Source organism: Cygnus olor, chromosome 5 (genome assembly GCF_009769625.2).
Source record: "Cygnus olor isolate bCygOlo1 chromosome 5, bCygOlo1.pri.v2, whole genome shotgun sequence".
In the NCBI taxonomy this organism is placed as follows: domain Eukaryota; kingdom Metazoa; phylum Chordata; class Aves; order Anseriformes; family Anatidae; genus Cygnus; species Cygnus olor.
Genome location: NC_049173.1, coordinates 27,011,029 through 27,024,735, shown reverse-complemented (window position 1 = coordinate 27,024,735; position 13,707 = coordinate 27,011,029). Strand labels below are relative to the sequence as shown.

The following is a 13,707-nucleotide window of genomic DNA, read 5'->3' as shown; positions in this document are numbered from 1 at the left end:
AGGATTCGTCCCAAAATCTCCAAGCTAGGAAGACATTCATAGCAATAACAAATAAAGGTTGCTGGCCACAGGCCTCACTGCTTTCTGATTTTGACAGCTTAAAAGATGTGGAAATCACCAGGCATGGTGGGTGCAGAAGATTAGCCACATCTATTTTTCTAAACAATGGGAGAATTAAATTCAATGGCAGCTCTCCTAATCCTTGCTGGCCTTCCCTGTGGGAGGTTCGTAGCCATCAAAAGCCTTCTGTAAGCCATACACCAACCTAAACTTAAACCTGGCAGTCATCTGAACATACATGTGATAAATACATCCTTCCCTCTCCTCACTCACTGATTTCTGTGGCTGTCCAGGCAGCACCTGTAGAAGTACCAGACCAGCTCAGCACCACTCAGCTGGCTACACAGACTGGGAGCAGGGCACCCACAGCTGCTCTGACCCTCTCTGCAGGTTCTCTGCTCTTGGGTCACTTGTCTCCTACGTGGCAACCGATGTGCTCATTCACCTCATCCCACATTCCCTCTTTGCAGTTTCAGAGGAATCTATTTAAGTTTTGATTCCTGACACTGATTAATTAAGTAAAATAACCTTGGCTTGAGCTCCTCAAAGCTTTCCCAGTACAACTGCCTTTGTACAAAGTGTATTTCATTCATAGAAAAGGGGCTGCACACACAGCAGTAAGTTTTTCTGAACCCTTCTGAGCTTGATATAGAAGATCCGCCTATGATGCTCCTAACAAGGACCCCAAAACCATTTCACAGAGTGACCTGAATACCAGGTCTGCTTTATCTTCCCACCTACCCTATTTGATCAAATAAGATACCACCATTACTTAGAAATTTTGCCTCAACAGAGTAGAACTCTGCAGCTTTAGAGAATGTCCATTTCCTTTTTTTCCGTCCTCCTTCGTAGAACCAGAGAAGAGGGTCTGATCTTCATGAAAAGAAACACCAAGACAAACACAGTTCAAATGGATTTCATCAACATAGATGCTTTTTATCAATTTACATTTTACAGCAAGAAAATTGCAATTGCAAAACACAGCTGGAAGAGATGTCTCAAACTGATGGGATCTTTTTCCTAAAGGAACCCACACAGACTTTTGTGTAGCTCTGCTAAGTATTTCAATATGTTACACGTTTCTATCCTTATCCTATGGACTCCTGAAGACTGCCACTGGCTGTTACTTTCTCTCTTCACTTCCAAACACAGACAGACCTAGCAGGCTGAGATATGATACATACCTGAACACAGATTTCAAACAGATTTTCAACATTATTGCATGCCTATTAGAATAACATCCCTTTGAGTGGTACTTTGCCTTTCACTGATCAGAGATTTCTACTTTGAAAAACAAAGCTAGAAGTCCTCTCTCAACTTAGAACACCTTGGCTCAAAACAAAAGCAAGCAGTTAGTCTTACTTCTCCAGTTGCATCCTAAGAGCAACAGCACAGACTGAACCCATTAGAAACTCCTGGCTATTGATTTTATGCCAACAATATTCTTATCATGTAATGAAGGGAATACTGGACTAGAAATGCCAAAAGAATAACAAGAATAGCCCACCACGGTCCAAAAATGAGGTCAGCATACACTAATTATCTGAGTTGAGAGACTGCCCTGGGGGAGGCTGTCCAAGCATGGACAACAAAAACGAGGATAAGGACAAGTCTGTGAAAGCCACACTACAAGTACTAACTCTTACCACTCTCTTCAATACACTGAACAGCATTTTTTGAAGAATTTAGCTCCATCCTAATCCAATACAAACCAGTCTGATCCCATCTGTAATTCCCCCAAAGGTCAGGACTCAACAAGTAGAACAGGCTGTGACTTAATGAAATCAAACACAAAACAAAAGGCATGTCAAGAATGAAGCAATTCACACTTGAATTAACATGTACTTCCTGCTGACCAAACACCACCTTTTGCTCCAAATCCAGTTTGTTGCTAGAGTCTTTGCAAACCTGGAATGAGAAGAGGCTGTAAATGCTGATGAGTGGGGACACAGGCAGCCAACACCAGGGAACAACACTTTTTCAGCCTCCTCCCTCAAAGCAAGTTTAGGATCCTCAGAACTACACATCAGACAAGTCCACCACACAGGACGGACATCAGCTGTCTGCTGGGGCCTCCACCCACAAACCCAGCCTTGCCCTCTTGGCAACTCTTGCTCCTGCTAAAGGCTGTTTAGCTACGCATGAAGCAGCCCTGAACCACACCAGTAAACTAGGCAGGTTGAGAGCTAAGTGCACAAAGTGAATGGGCACCAGCTCAGATTTCCTTGATTCAGTACAATGTGATTTGTGGTAAACCAAGATCTGCCCCATAAACAACAAAGTCATCCATACAGAAGGACAGGAACCTCAGAGTGATAACATATGCCCTGGCAGAAGGAACAGCTACAGCCATGAAAAGATAAGCTCTTCCCAATTGTCAGAATTTTTATCCTGCAGGGTGGGAGGGATGCTTTCACTCACTCTCACAAGCAAGTTACTTTAGGCTTTCTTCCCAATCTGGTACGGAATTGCTTCAAAAACCTATCACTATTCTTTTAAGATATTATATATCCCAAGACAAAGGTAACTGTCTACACCTTTGAAGCGTGTTTGCTTCTTAAATCATCCAGAAATCTCAAAGTTTGCAGAGGAGATCAGAGAAAACTCTGGAGGCATCTTTTAAGCAAACACATGGGTCATAGGGCCAGCAGTCTTCTTTTCAGGTTCCCTCTCTGCTGTGGGTCAGTTCATTGCAGAACCCTCACCTCTTCTCAGTATTTGAGGGAAAATGGTCCTTTGTGGAAGGCTGTGGCTGTCTTAGTAAGAAGCCGAAAGCAAACTCCCAGCTTGTTCCTGGTAATGCCAATGCCAATCCTCACCACCAGAAGGCAAAAAGGCAGAGAAGGTTGGTTCCCTGAGCCTTAAAATATTGTTGGACCAAGGCACTATGAAGGAAGGTCACAACCAATACCAACCTCCCACCTTTGTCAGCAACTGGAGGGCATCAGGCCTCAGCAGCGTGAATCTCACAACTTCCAAGCATAAACAAACAAGAAACAGAGGGAACGCTTCCACTGCCTGTGGGGCAACAGCCCTCAGGCTCTTGCAGCTCTCTTCTGTCATTCCAAAGTTAACGTTTGAACAAACAGAACCAGCCCCGTGCCCAGCATGCAGAACTAACTCAAACTATACTACAACAAGCTCGACTGAGTTCTGACGCTTAACTTCTTTAAAAGATGTACTTCGGCATTTCACACAGAATCCTGTCTTTAGGCTTACGTGAAATGAACCAACAGAGCAAATCTTAACATCAAATCTCAACAAGGATCAAACCCTACAAAAACCTGTCAAGGTACTAAAAAAGGTGAATTTTCTTTCAATGCAGAAAGGACTGGACAAGAATCAAACTGGGACACTGAGAAAACCTCTTTGAAACCAGAAGCTGTGACCAAGTTGCATGTCCTGTTGCGTAGCATGGCTAGCCTGCACCTAAAGAGAGCAATGACCCTTAGCCATCAAAAACAAAATATTTGCATAAGTGGTGCATTTAGCCAAAGCATGAACTAACCTGAAAACTCATCTCTAAGCTTGATGACAAAGCCATCTTGTGAAACTCTCATCTCTTCCTCCTGTCCTCTACCACCTGCACCAGACCCTGCTCAGGTAAACAGCACTCAAGTGCCACGTGAAGTTATCGCAAACCATCTGGGTCAGACACAGCCTCCCTTCCTCTCAAACCACAGTTCCCTTTCTGTAAAGGGCAAATAGCACACCAAAATGCTATTTAACTACACCCTGAGGGAGTTAAATTTGCCTTCAAGAAATTGATTCACCTGCAGAGCAGGAATGAACGAACAATTCAGGTGATATTTATTCTGGCCATTTAGCAGATAAATGACAGTGTTATATCAGACCCCTTATCATTTGCAGGAAGTACATAAATTATCCTAATGTCAGTAACCATGAAGACTTCAAAAAGCACCACGAGAACAGGGGTTCTCCATCAGAAGAGGCTCCACCCCACATTCAGGGTCCTAATTCAGAGCAATGATGCCAGAGACACATACAAGCTGCAGCAGGGCAGGGAAACACCATCGGCCCTGCCAGCTGCATCTAGAGTTAAGTATGCAAGCATCCATGGGAGGATTTAACAAAGCTATTATAACAACTCATATTCCTGAGAGCTGGTATGTAACAGAATAGTCAAGTAACCAGTACTTTTAGCTTTCAGTGCAAGGATCTTCACAAGTGTGGAGAAATTAAAGGTTTCCTCTGCCCTAGAAAGAAGTGATCATCTCCACAAAAAAAAAAAAAAAAAAATCAAGCTTCTTTCTCAGCACTCAGTTTCTGCAGCATCCCAGCATCCAAACCACTTTACAGGAGTGCACTTAGATTTCAATTGCCTGGAATTGTATTATCAGGTAAATCTGCCCAAGCAGATAATGTAGCAGAAAGAGAACCCTACAGTGAGGATTAGATGTTCACACCTTATTTTTTGTTCATATGACAGTCATCTCAGAAAGAATTAGGTTTCAAATCTTGCTTACCAAATCCTCTAGCACTGATAGGCAAAGATAGGAAACTTTCCACATACTAATGCCTATAACATCAAAGAAACTGTAACCACTTCAACCGCATGCCCACCATTTAGTCTTTGATTCTCAGAGCCGCTGCACATTTCCTCTATTTCCCTCTAGCAATAACCTTCCTGGAGACAAGAGAAAAAGTGAACCAAGTCACTAACAACAGAGCCCTCACTATGCACTGCACCTCTGCAGGGCAAAAATGAGAAGTGAACACGGGACCTTTTTGCAAGCGCTCACCTGTACACAGGACTTCAGCCATTGATGTCTTCAGCAGGAGCAAAGCAGATGTACTAACGACAGGTCAAGGGCATGCAGCGTTTTACTGGAACTGTATAAAGAAATAAAACTGTTAGCTTTAAGCTGGCATTACAAACTCTTTCCAAGCTACTGTAACAAAAGCCATTTACAGGGGCAGAAGTACAGTGGTGGAAACAGTCAAGTTTCCTGATAGCATTCATGCTAATATCTTTTATTTGTGTCTAACAACATGATTTGTACATTAGTTTGCCAAGATAGAAAGCAAACTGTTTACACTCAGTTCTAACATCTTTGTTCACTCAGTTTCTTCACCTCAACCTTGCTATCAGGGTGGCAACAGAGGTAAAGTACACACACAGGCACATTAAAACCACCTGTGGTCTCCTGCACCATCTCTTACATGTCTAATAAATTACTAAAATGAATTTGTGCATGATTTTTGTTTCACAAATTCTCTCTTTCATCCAGATATCCTTTACAAAGATGAATCATTGCCATTGGACATAATGAAGTATGTTCACTGGATGGCACTCACTGTATGTTGAGCAGCAGCAACTGCAAATGTGAATGCTTGAGTGCACTGTGAGATATACCTCATGAATCACAATTTTGGAGCACATACTTCAAATCCAGAAGGAACCTCTGCTGATTTCAATACTGCTCTGTAAATAAATGGATTTGCCCCAAGACATGCAATAAGCTAAGAGCTCGTTCAACACAAGGATTTGCAGTTCTCAGTCAGCTCCCAGAGGACCACTTACTTGCCCACTCCACAGTTTGCATTACATCTGTTTCCAGTTTCAGAGGGGTCAGAGACCAAGCGTAGAACACACAACACAGAAAGAACAGCTCGCTAACAGTATTGAAACCTGCAGCTGCAAGGCAGAGGAAAAACAATCTCTCCCTTGCCAAGCGTTTTCTATTTTATTCTAAAATTCTTTCATTCAGATATTCCTTCTGAGGATGGTGTTGTGGATGAAACTATACACCTCACTCATGAGAGAAGCAGCTATGTATTTACTGATACATTGCAAAGCTTAATTGTAAATAAGACAGCGACTTAAGATTCAAGACTGCAAAATGCACTTGATTAAGAGGTAAGGAGCCTCCGTGTGGCTGTATCCACTCCTAGCCCCAGGCTTGTTCAATGGTTTATGTCTAAGGATTAGATGTGCACAAAGATATAATCTTAGTGAAGCCTGCAAAGTTTAGCAAGCTATTAATCACTTACCAAGGACCTGTAGTGGTAAGGAATCTAGCAAGGAATAAGGAATGCAGCAAGCTTAACCTGAGAGACATCCCTACGCAAGGGGAGATCCTGTCATGCAACCAGCTGCCATGCAGAAACGCTCCAAGGGCTCTTGGCCTGCTCACTGTTTATGGGGTAAGAGTTCCTTTATCAAAGCCTCTTCAGGTCCAAGAGTGACAGAAACACACATGAAGATTCACATAAATTACTGTGAAATCCTAGTGACAACATCATTTTTGTAGATCAGTTGGGACAGTTTTAGAAACAAGAGGACATAACCTTAGAGAAAATTAGTCTCAGAAGGAAAAACCCTGGATCAGCACAGCTGAGAAAAGCATTAAAAAGTTTACAGCAACACTTTCTGCTTATTAACAATTAGACTAGCATCCAGAAGACCTTTTGTAGAGATTTAGGAAGTAAATGGGGATGCTCTTTGCTCTGACACTGGGAATTTGACCTTATCACTGGATGCTTCTAGACCATCAGACACTCCCATCCTTAACTTGCTCAGTAAGTAAATCTCATGTTTGCTGTTTGGTAAAAAAAAAAAAAAAAAAAGTTTATTCCATGACATTTTCCAACACGCTCTCCTTTTTGATTAGACATAGGAACTGAAGTGCAAACGCTCCTGCCAGTGTAACCTCTGTCAGAGGGGGAAGGTGTTTAACTCTTCCAGCAAAAGGATAAGCTGATGTCAGCTTTGCTGACACACATACAGCAGCTTAACCTTTGTAACACATATCAGTCCGTAATACAACAGGGCATCAGTTCAAAAGAGCGCAGTGGAGGTAAGACAGACCAAGCCTCCCTTATCTCACTGGGTGGAACAGGAGGCATGAGAAGACTGAGCAGTCTTCTGTAGATCCTATAGCTATAGGAGGAAGTGGTCAGAGCTGGAAACGAAAATCAATCCAGTCTCTTCACATCCAGCTTAGTGCCTGGGTCTACTTTTCATATGAGAGCATATACATACGAAGTGTCATTAAGGGCATTCCAGGAACAAGCAGAAATACCTGCTGCAGAGTTTGTCTATTCTGAAGAGAGGGAAAGGAGTGTTCTTATAATGTTCTTTACATACTTATACAGATAAAAAATAGTCAAGAGTTAGATTCAGAGGAAAATGTACATTGAGAAATGAGGAAAGGAAGTGTACACAGATAGCACAAATGCCTTACACAGTCTCCTTTCCAATTAATGGCTTACTTGATTTTAAATAGATCCCCTGTATTTCCCTTCAACCTGTTTGCATTCATAGCATTAGGTCCTTTATTCCCTGTTCTTCAGCATGTTCCCAGTTCACAAATAGGTACAAATTTTGTCCTCGCTCATCTGGACACACACAGTTCCTGCTAACTTCAACCAATTCTCCCTCTCCTGATGGACTTGTTTCACACCAGTTCCAAATCTGTCCAGACGGCGTGAAAAAAAAAAGCATTTTGAGGGTAGAAACTTACCAGGCGAACACTTAACTATGACTTGCTGTCAGAAGTTTTGGGGCTTTTAGGGGTAGCAAAATCCAATAAAAGCCTGGATACAGAAGGACTACAGCTGAAAGCTCAGAAAAAAATGCATGAAGAATTATTGTATGCAACCAGAGCCATATCCCTGAGACTGTCAAAGCATTTGCACAAAGAGATGGATGAGCAGAGAGGTTTATACTGCTTTTTAATACAGAGAAGCCAGACAAAGAAAGATAGAGAAGACGACTCACCAAAAGAACATGCTTAATCCTATTAAAATTAATGAGATTTCAGCCTGGTCTCCACGTACAAGTTTTATTGGGAGTTTAACTTAAGTGGATTTAAACACAGATTTAGTTAAAGTGGTGCAAATTCTCCCCAAGCTCAACAAACATAAACCCAGCACAAATATACACGCAAAATTCAACGAGAATATTCATCCATTTCACCAAATTGTTTTTCTCCCTACGTTTTTTAAAAAAAGACTTAAAACCCTTGCACCTCCTCCTCTGTCTGAAGTGCATGCTCAAGTGTTTTGCTGGACTACTGCATAAAGCAGTTGTCCAGGCTGAGCACCAATTCTGTTGGCGCTTAGGGAAGGCAATCCCAATGATCTTTCCTTCCATTTCCTCCTCTCCACTGGTGCAAGGATGCATCTCCCACCTACCCAGCTAGGCAAACATTTGTGGTTGTGCTTCATACTACACAGCAATCTACCTAAAGGACTCAGCGAGGCCTACAGCCTCTTTCTGCCCAACTCTGCCTGCATGCACAAAGAAATAGCCCCAGTCTCAAACAAGTTAAAGCAGACACAGGCCTATCTGTATGATTAGGGAACGAAGGAAGGATTTTGCTGAAAAGATGAAGTGACCTGACTTGCTGAGCTCTTCAGCACGAGGACTGAGCTCAGAATCCACACTGCTGGTGCTCGGCCCTCAGCTCCTTCCTTCATACCACCTTTTCCTACAAGAAAAATTAACAAGTGCCCCAATGTGCTTTCTAAACAGTTGGCAAGTTATCACTTGAACTTGGAGGAAAGGACATGATGGAAAATCCAGGCTCGGTCTGTCTTTTGTCGCAGGGACAGCACATTATGCGAAGTGAGACGAGCTCTCCCACGACAGCAACGCAGTCCCTGCAGAGGCAGCCGGAGCTGTGCCACAGGAGCCTGTTCCAGCCCCGTCCCGTCTGATGACACGCAGCAGCTCGGTGTCACCACAGCGACACCACCGCTCCTCAGCGCTGGAATTCAAGATCTGATCCTGGAGGCAAAGCCCGCAACAGCAGAGAAAAAACAAAGGTAGTGGAAGACTGCCAGAAGTGTGGGCACCTACGCTGACTGACATTCGAAACTGACTGGAGGAAACCTCACTTCAGTGATAATCAGGGTAACGACACAGCAGAGCCATCAGCTACACGCAGAGTTTCCACAAATAAGCCTACAGACCTGAAGCAGCAAGGAACCCAGACAGCACAAGCAGCTAAGCATTCACCCCTCTCTCCACACCAGCGAGGCAAGCGGGTGGTTTCACTGAGCTGTAAAACCCACTTACTTCCACAGTTCTTGTCACTTGCTCGTGTTGGTAGAGCCTGGATTAACTGTTCACAGGAACACACAGTAATGGAAAGAAGGAAAAGAAGATAGGAGTGTTTTGAAGGCGTATATTTTGTCCTAACCCAGCCCACTGTGCCACCAAACAACAGCACCAAAGGGGCTGGGAGCTGAGATTCAGAAACCTGAAATCTCAGCGTTTCACTGAGAAGCCACATTCTGGCTAGCGAAAGGCACGCTGATGACACAGCTGAGACCTGAGGCCATAACTTCATAAATCAAAGAAAAAGTCACCCTGAAACCCTCACATCCCTGCAAGATGGGGACCCTGCACGACGCTGCAAGGAGACAGCTCCCAATCCAGGAAACAACAACCTACCGCAGGCACCCTGGGGCCTTACCTCTGTGCCAACCTTCTTGGATTGCCAGCAGCAAGAGCTAGAGGAACCGTGAATGACATTTCCAAAGCACACTTGAGCTTCTGCCTGCATTCATTTTCAGCATCACTACTGTCCCTGCAGCTCCAGCAACATCCTTACATCCCAGCTGTCAAACTCACCAGATTCACAAGCTCCATGAATTTTTCCGAGTCGAAATCACAGAGAAGGAATGAATGCTTGCAGCCTGCATGCAGTCCAGAACGGGCTCAAGGAATACAGCAGTTTATTTCAGAGGACTTCTTGGCTTCCTAGTCAATGAGGTCAACAGCTCTTTGGGAGTAATTCGAGATCCAAGTTTACTGGGTAACATTGACAGTACAGGTATGACAAAGGGTTACACCTTGAGGACAGGCTGGAAGCCAGGAAGGGAAGCAACCTCACTAAGCTAAGAGCACACAGCAGCAGAAAGCATCCAGCAGAAGTACAATGCTCTCCCAGTCCTTCAGCTGGTGAGTCAGTGTCCCATCTCAGCACCAGAAGACAAAGCACACTGGCTGCTCAGTCCTGGCAGCCTGGCTAGAAGACACGAACATCAACATTTGCCCCCACACACTACCCACACAGTACTGAGTCAGATTTCTCCAACAGAATTACCTCCCCTTGACTCCATTTTTGTGGTTTAAAGAGTCACAGATCTTAAGGGTAGGAGGGAAAGAAAATAAAAGCCACAAAGATCCCCCAGTTCAGCTTCCTGTGCAGCATAAGCCATAGAATTTCATCCAGTAATTCCCCTGCAGAGGGGAGCTATCTCACCTACCACATAAATGAACTTTGCACCAGCTACGTGTTAATACCATGAACATCTTTCAGAAAGGCATCTGATCTTGATTTAAGCACTTCAAAGGACAAACAGTCAGCTGGTGTGGATTGCCACTGCTCTGCAAGGCAGCTGTAACAATTCACTGCAGCTGAGGATCTGCACGCAAGCATTGGTGAATTGTCTGCTTTTTCCTTCAGCTTTCCTATTGCATAATTGTTCTTGCTATTAGGAGCGTGTATCAAATGTAAAGTACCAATTAAAGGGGAAGGATAAATTAAACCAGACACGAGCAGTGTCTGAACATGCTTACATGTGGGGTCCAGCTCCAAGAGCAGGCCTCCAAGCCAGAAACAGGTCAGAGCAGAAGGATTTGAGCATGGCTGTTCCCCACACCCACGCAGGCAATGTCAAAGATCTCCATATGGAGATTGGGACCAGGAAAGAAACACGTGCAAGACACCCACCCATTGATGCAACCGCTCTGAACAGCACAACACCACTCCACACCTAGAGCACACACGCCAACCAGGATGAAGCAGCAAAAACAACGCACCCGCTCCTCTGGTTTGTGGGTGCACAGCTGAGTAACAAGTTCATTCCTCCTGCTTCCTCATCGTTTTTCACTTCAGCACGCTGGCATAAACTCCGGCTGGACCTACTTTATGGTGCTTTCAATTTATAAAACTGGTTCAAGCATGGATAACGCTACCCAGAACACATGCTAGGTTAATGCTATGCATCAGAGCACAGGCAGCTGTCAGTGGAAGCGTGCACTAAAAGCCTCACGGAGAAAAGTTTTACCCAAGCCTTTAAAAAAACAAAGCAAGATAAGAAACTCGATTCAAATCAATTCTGCACAGTTTCTTCAAGCAAAGTTTTGCATGTTTCCAGCACACACTGCTTAAAACAAACATCTCTGCTCTTTAATATCCCTGCAACGTTGTCCCTTGAAAAATTTAGTCAGTCATATACCCTGAAAAGTCAGCTACTACATTTAAACAAGCACCTACCCTGTAATCCAGGGTATGCAGCCAGAGCCTTTAAGCACATTATCAGGCCTTCAGCACAGGCATTTTTCATCACTGAAGCTTGAAATTTCGCTTGCAAATTATTTCCATCGCCTCTGATAAGTCTGCACCAGGAGACTCCATTTAGGAGGCTGGGGCTGCAGGTTGCACAGAGGTTCCAATTAGAATTTCAATAGCAGATAGCCAGATGCAAGGCCTGTTTTCTGGCAGATGATTTTATAAACCCAGCAGGGAATTTACAGCTAAAAAAAATAAAGACGTCTGCAGCTACACGTTAAGAGGCCCGTAGTCCGAACTTTTCCCCAAGGAAGTACAAAAAAGGACACGTGCATATACAAGCATATAAAGTATTTAAACTAGAACCAAGCAGCAAACATGCACAGCAAGTGCATAAACCCATTATAGACATTAAAGATAATAAAAATGGACAGATCCCTTCTAAATTACCCGTTGCCATGTAATGGACTGCATTAACATATACAGTAGTGGATCATTATGATAGGTAAGTAAGATTAATACAGAAATACGTGCACTTTTGAGAGAGAGAGACATCAACATGCATCTTAGAGCCCAGTTTTCAAAGCTACTGATCAGTCACAAACCCTCAGAGGCCTAAAGGGCACCAAATACTCAGTATCAGGGAGTTCACTTCGATCAGCAAGGCTGCAGATTAGCTCCAGGCAGGGAGGGTCAGCGTTCCTATGGTGGCTCCTTAGGCAAGCAGTCGGTTAACTCACTTTATCGGGAAGCAGGAGTGCTGTCGCATGACCAAGCCTGGCAGGGATTCATTCAGCTAACACACGGGACGCCAAGGCACCTTACTCAATAGGATCCTGACACGGGATTTTTCTTTGCCAGTCCTACAAGACAAAGTTTGGAGACAGCAGAGAGGTGAGTTAAGGGATTCACTAAACCCACCAGGGCAAGAACCACTGGAACAGGACGTCCCCAGAGGATGCTGTCTTTAAGAGCCTGGTCAAAGAACAGGATTTGTTCTTCTTACTGTCTCGTGGCAGCGTGCTAACATTGCCCAGGGTACAGTTAAACCTACTGAAAACATTTACTTGGGGTAAACGACGGGGGCACAGGATGAAAAACATTTCATTCCTCCGCGTGAAGCGGAAAGCCACTTACAAAGGCAATCTGTATTTCATGCAGCCTCCATCGTTTATTCAGACACCAGACTTTTTGTGAGTGTCTGTGACACCGCCAGGAAGTGCCCCAGACCCCGTGTCTTTGAAGGGGTCCATAGGGAAATAAAAGGAGCTGCACAGAACGCCGCAGGTAGCTCTGGGGTGCAGTCAGGGTTATTAAACACGCGCTACCCACACGGCGCTCCACCCACACCACGATTTCTCCGCTGCACAACTTCAGACCCCAGCCCCACGACAGACACCCCTGCCACGACGCCCACCGGACACCCCGCGGGCACCGGGGGGGAGCTGTTCCCAACAGCCCCCTCCCCCCCCCCCCCCCCCGAAAAAAAAAACAGGTCTCCTGAGGATCACGGGGGGGCTGGTCACCTCCCGGTATGGGGCATGCAGCGGCACCGGGTGCTCCCCGTTACCCTCCGGAGCTGGGAACGGGACCGGGACCGGGACCGAGACCGAGACAAGGGCTGGGGAAAGAGAGCCGGGACCGGGGAGGAAGATAGGAGAGGGGAACCGGGACCGAGACCGGGAAGGGAAGGAGACAGGGGAGGGGAGAGGAGTGGGGAACCAGGACCGGGAGAACCGGGACCGCGGGCAACCGGGAGCTGGGGGAGGGGACGACCCGGCGGAGCCCTGCCGGTACGGCTGCCCACCCCCTCCCGGTGCCTCCCAGGCCCCGCTCCGCTCCCCCGTGCCCGCGCCGAGCCTGCCGCCCCCTCCCCCGGCGCTGTCAGCCCGCAGCGGGGCGCTTACCGCGGCACTTACCGCGGCGCAGGCGGCGGCCGCACGCCCGGTACCGGCGCGACCCCCGCGGGGCAGGAGCGGAACCGGGCGGCGCCGCGCCCCGCCACGTGCCGCCGCCTCGCCCCGCCCCTCCCGCCCATCGCCGCTCCCCATTGGCCCGCCCGCAGATAGCCCCGCCTCCTCCCTCTCGGCCACGCCCCCAGCCACGCCTCCCTCCTCTCCTGTCACCCCGGAAACGGCGAGGGGAGGGCGGAAATAGCGTTGCGCGGGGGCTGGGCCCAGGGGAGGGCGGAGGGGCCTGGAGGAGGGTGGTCGCCTCTCTCCGCCCTCTGCGTGAGCGTCGTTTCGCCTCCTGCCCGGCTCCTGTTTGAGCACCGGGCAGGGCCACAGATGCCCGTTTGCTGTCAGCGCGTGTAAATTACCCCCAGATGCGCACCACGCGTTAAGACGTGCCTGTTTTGTGAAGGTCAGGCTCATAC

The 13,707-nt window shown here is 46.3% G+C and overlaps 1 protein-coding gene across 9 annotated transcripts in view; it reads right to left on the bottom strand.

Moving 5' to 3' along the window:
• The window catches only part of LOC121070929 (uncharacterized protein C11orf24-like), a 31,047-nt gene extending 17,705 nt beyond the window's left edge, over positions 1-13,342 (bottom strand). Inside the window, exons 1-3 of one of the 9 annotated variants that reach the window (XM_040558746.1) lie at positions 13,238-13,342; positions 12,071-12,193; positions 4,824-4,914 (exon numbers count right to left, since the gene is read on the bottom strand). The gene's annotated coding sequence lies outside the window, so the exon portion shown is untranslated. Of the gene's footprint in view, positions 1-4,823; positions 4,915-9,664; positions 9,804-10,858; positions 10,961-11,935; positions 12,194-12,856; positions 12,947-13,237 lie in introns of those variants that run through there. The other 8 variants (XM_040558749.1, XM_040558750.1, XM_040558748.1 and 5 more) reach the window with 8 other exon arrangements.
• Positions 13,343-13,707: the final 365 nt, after the last annotated feature.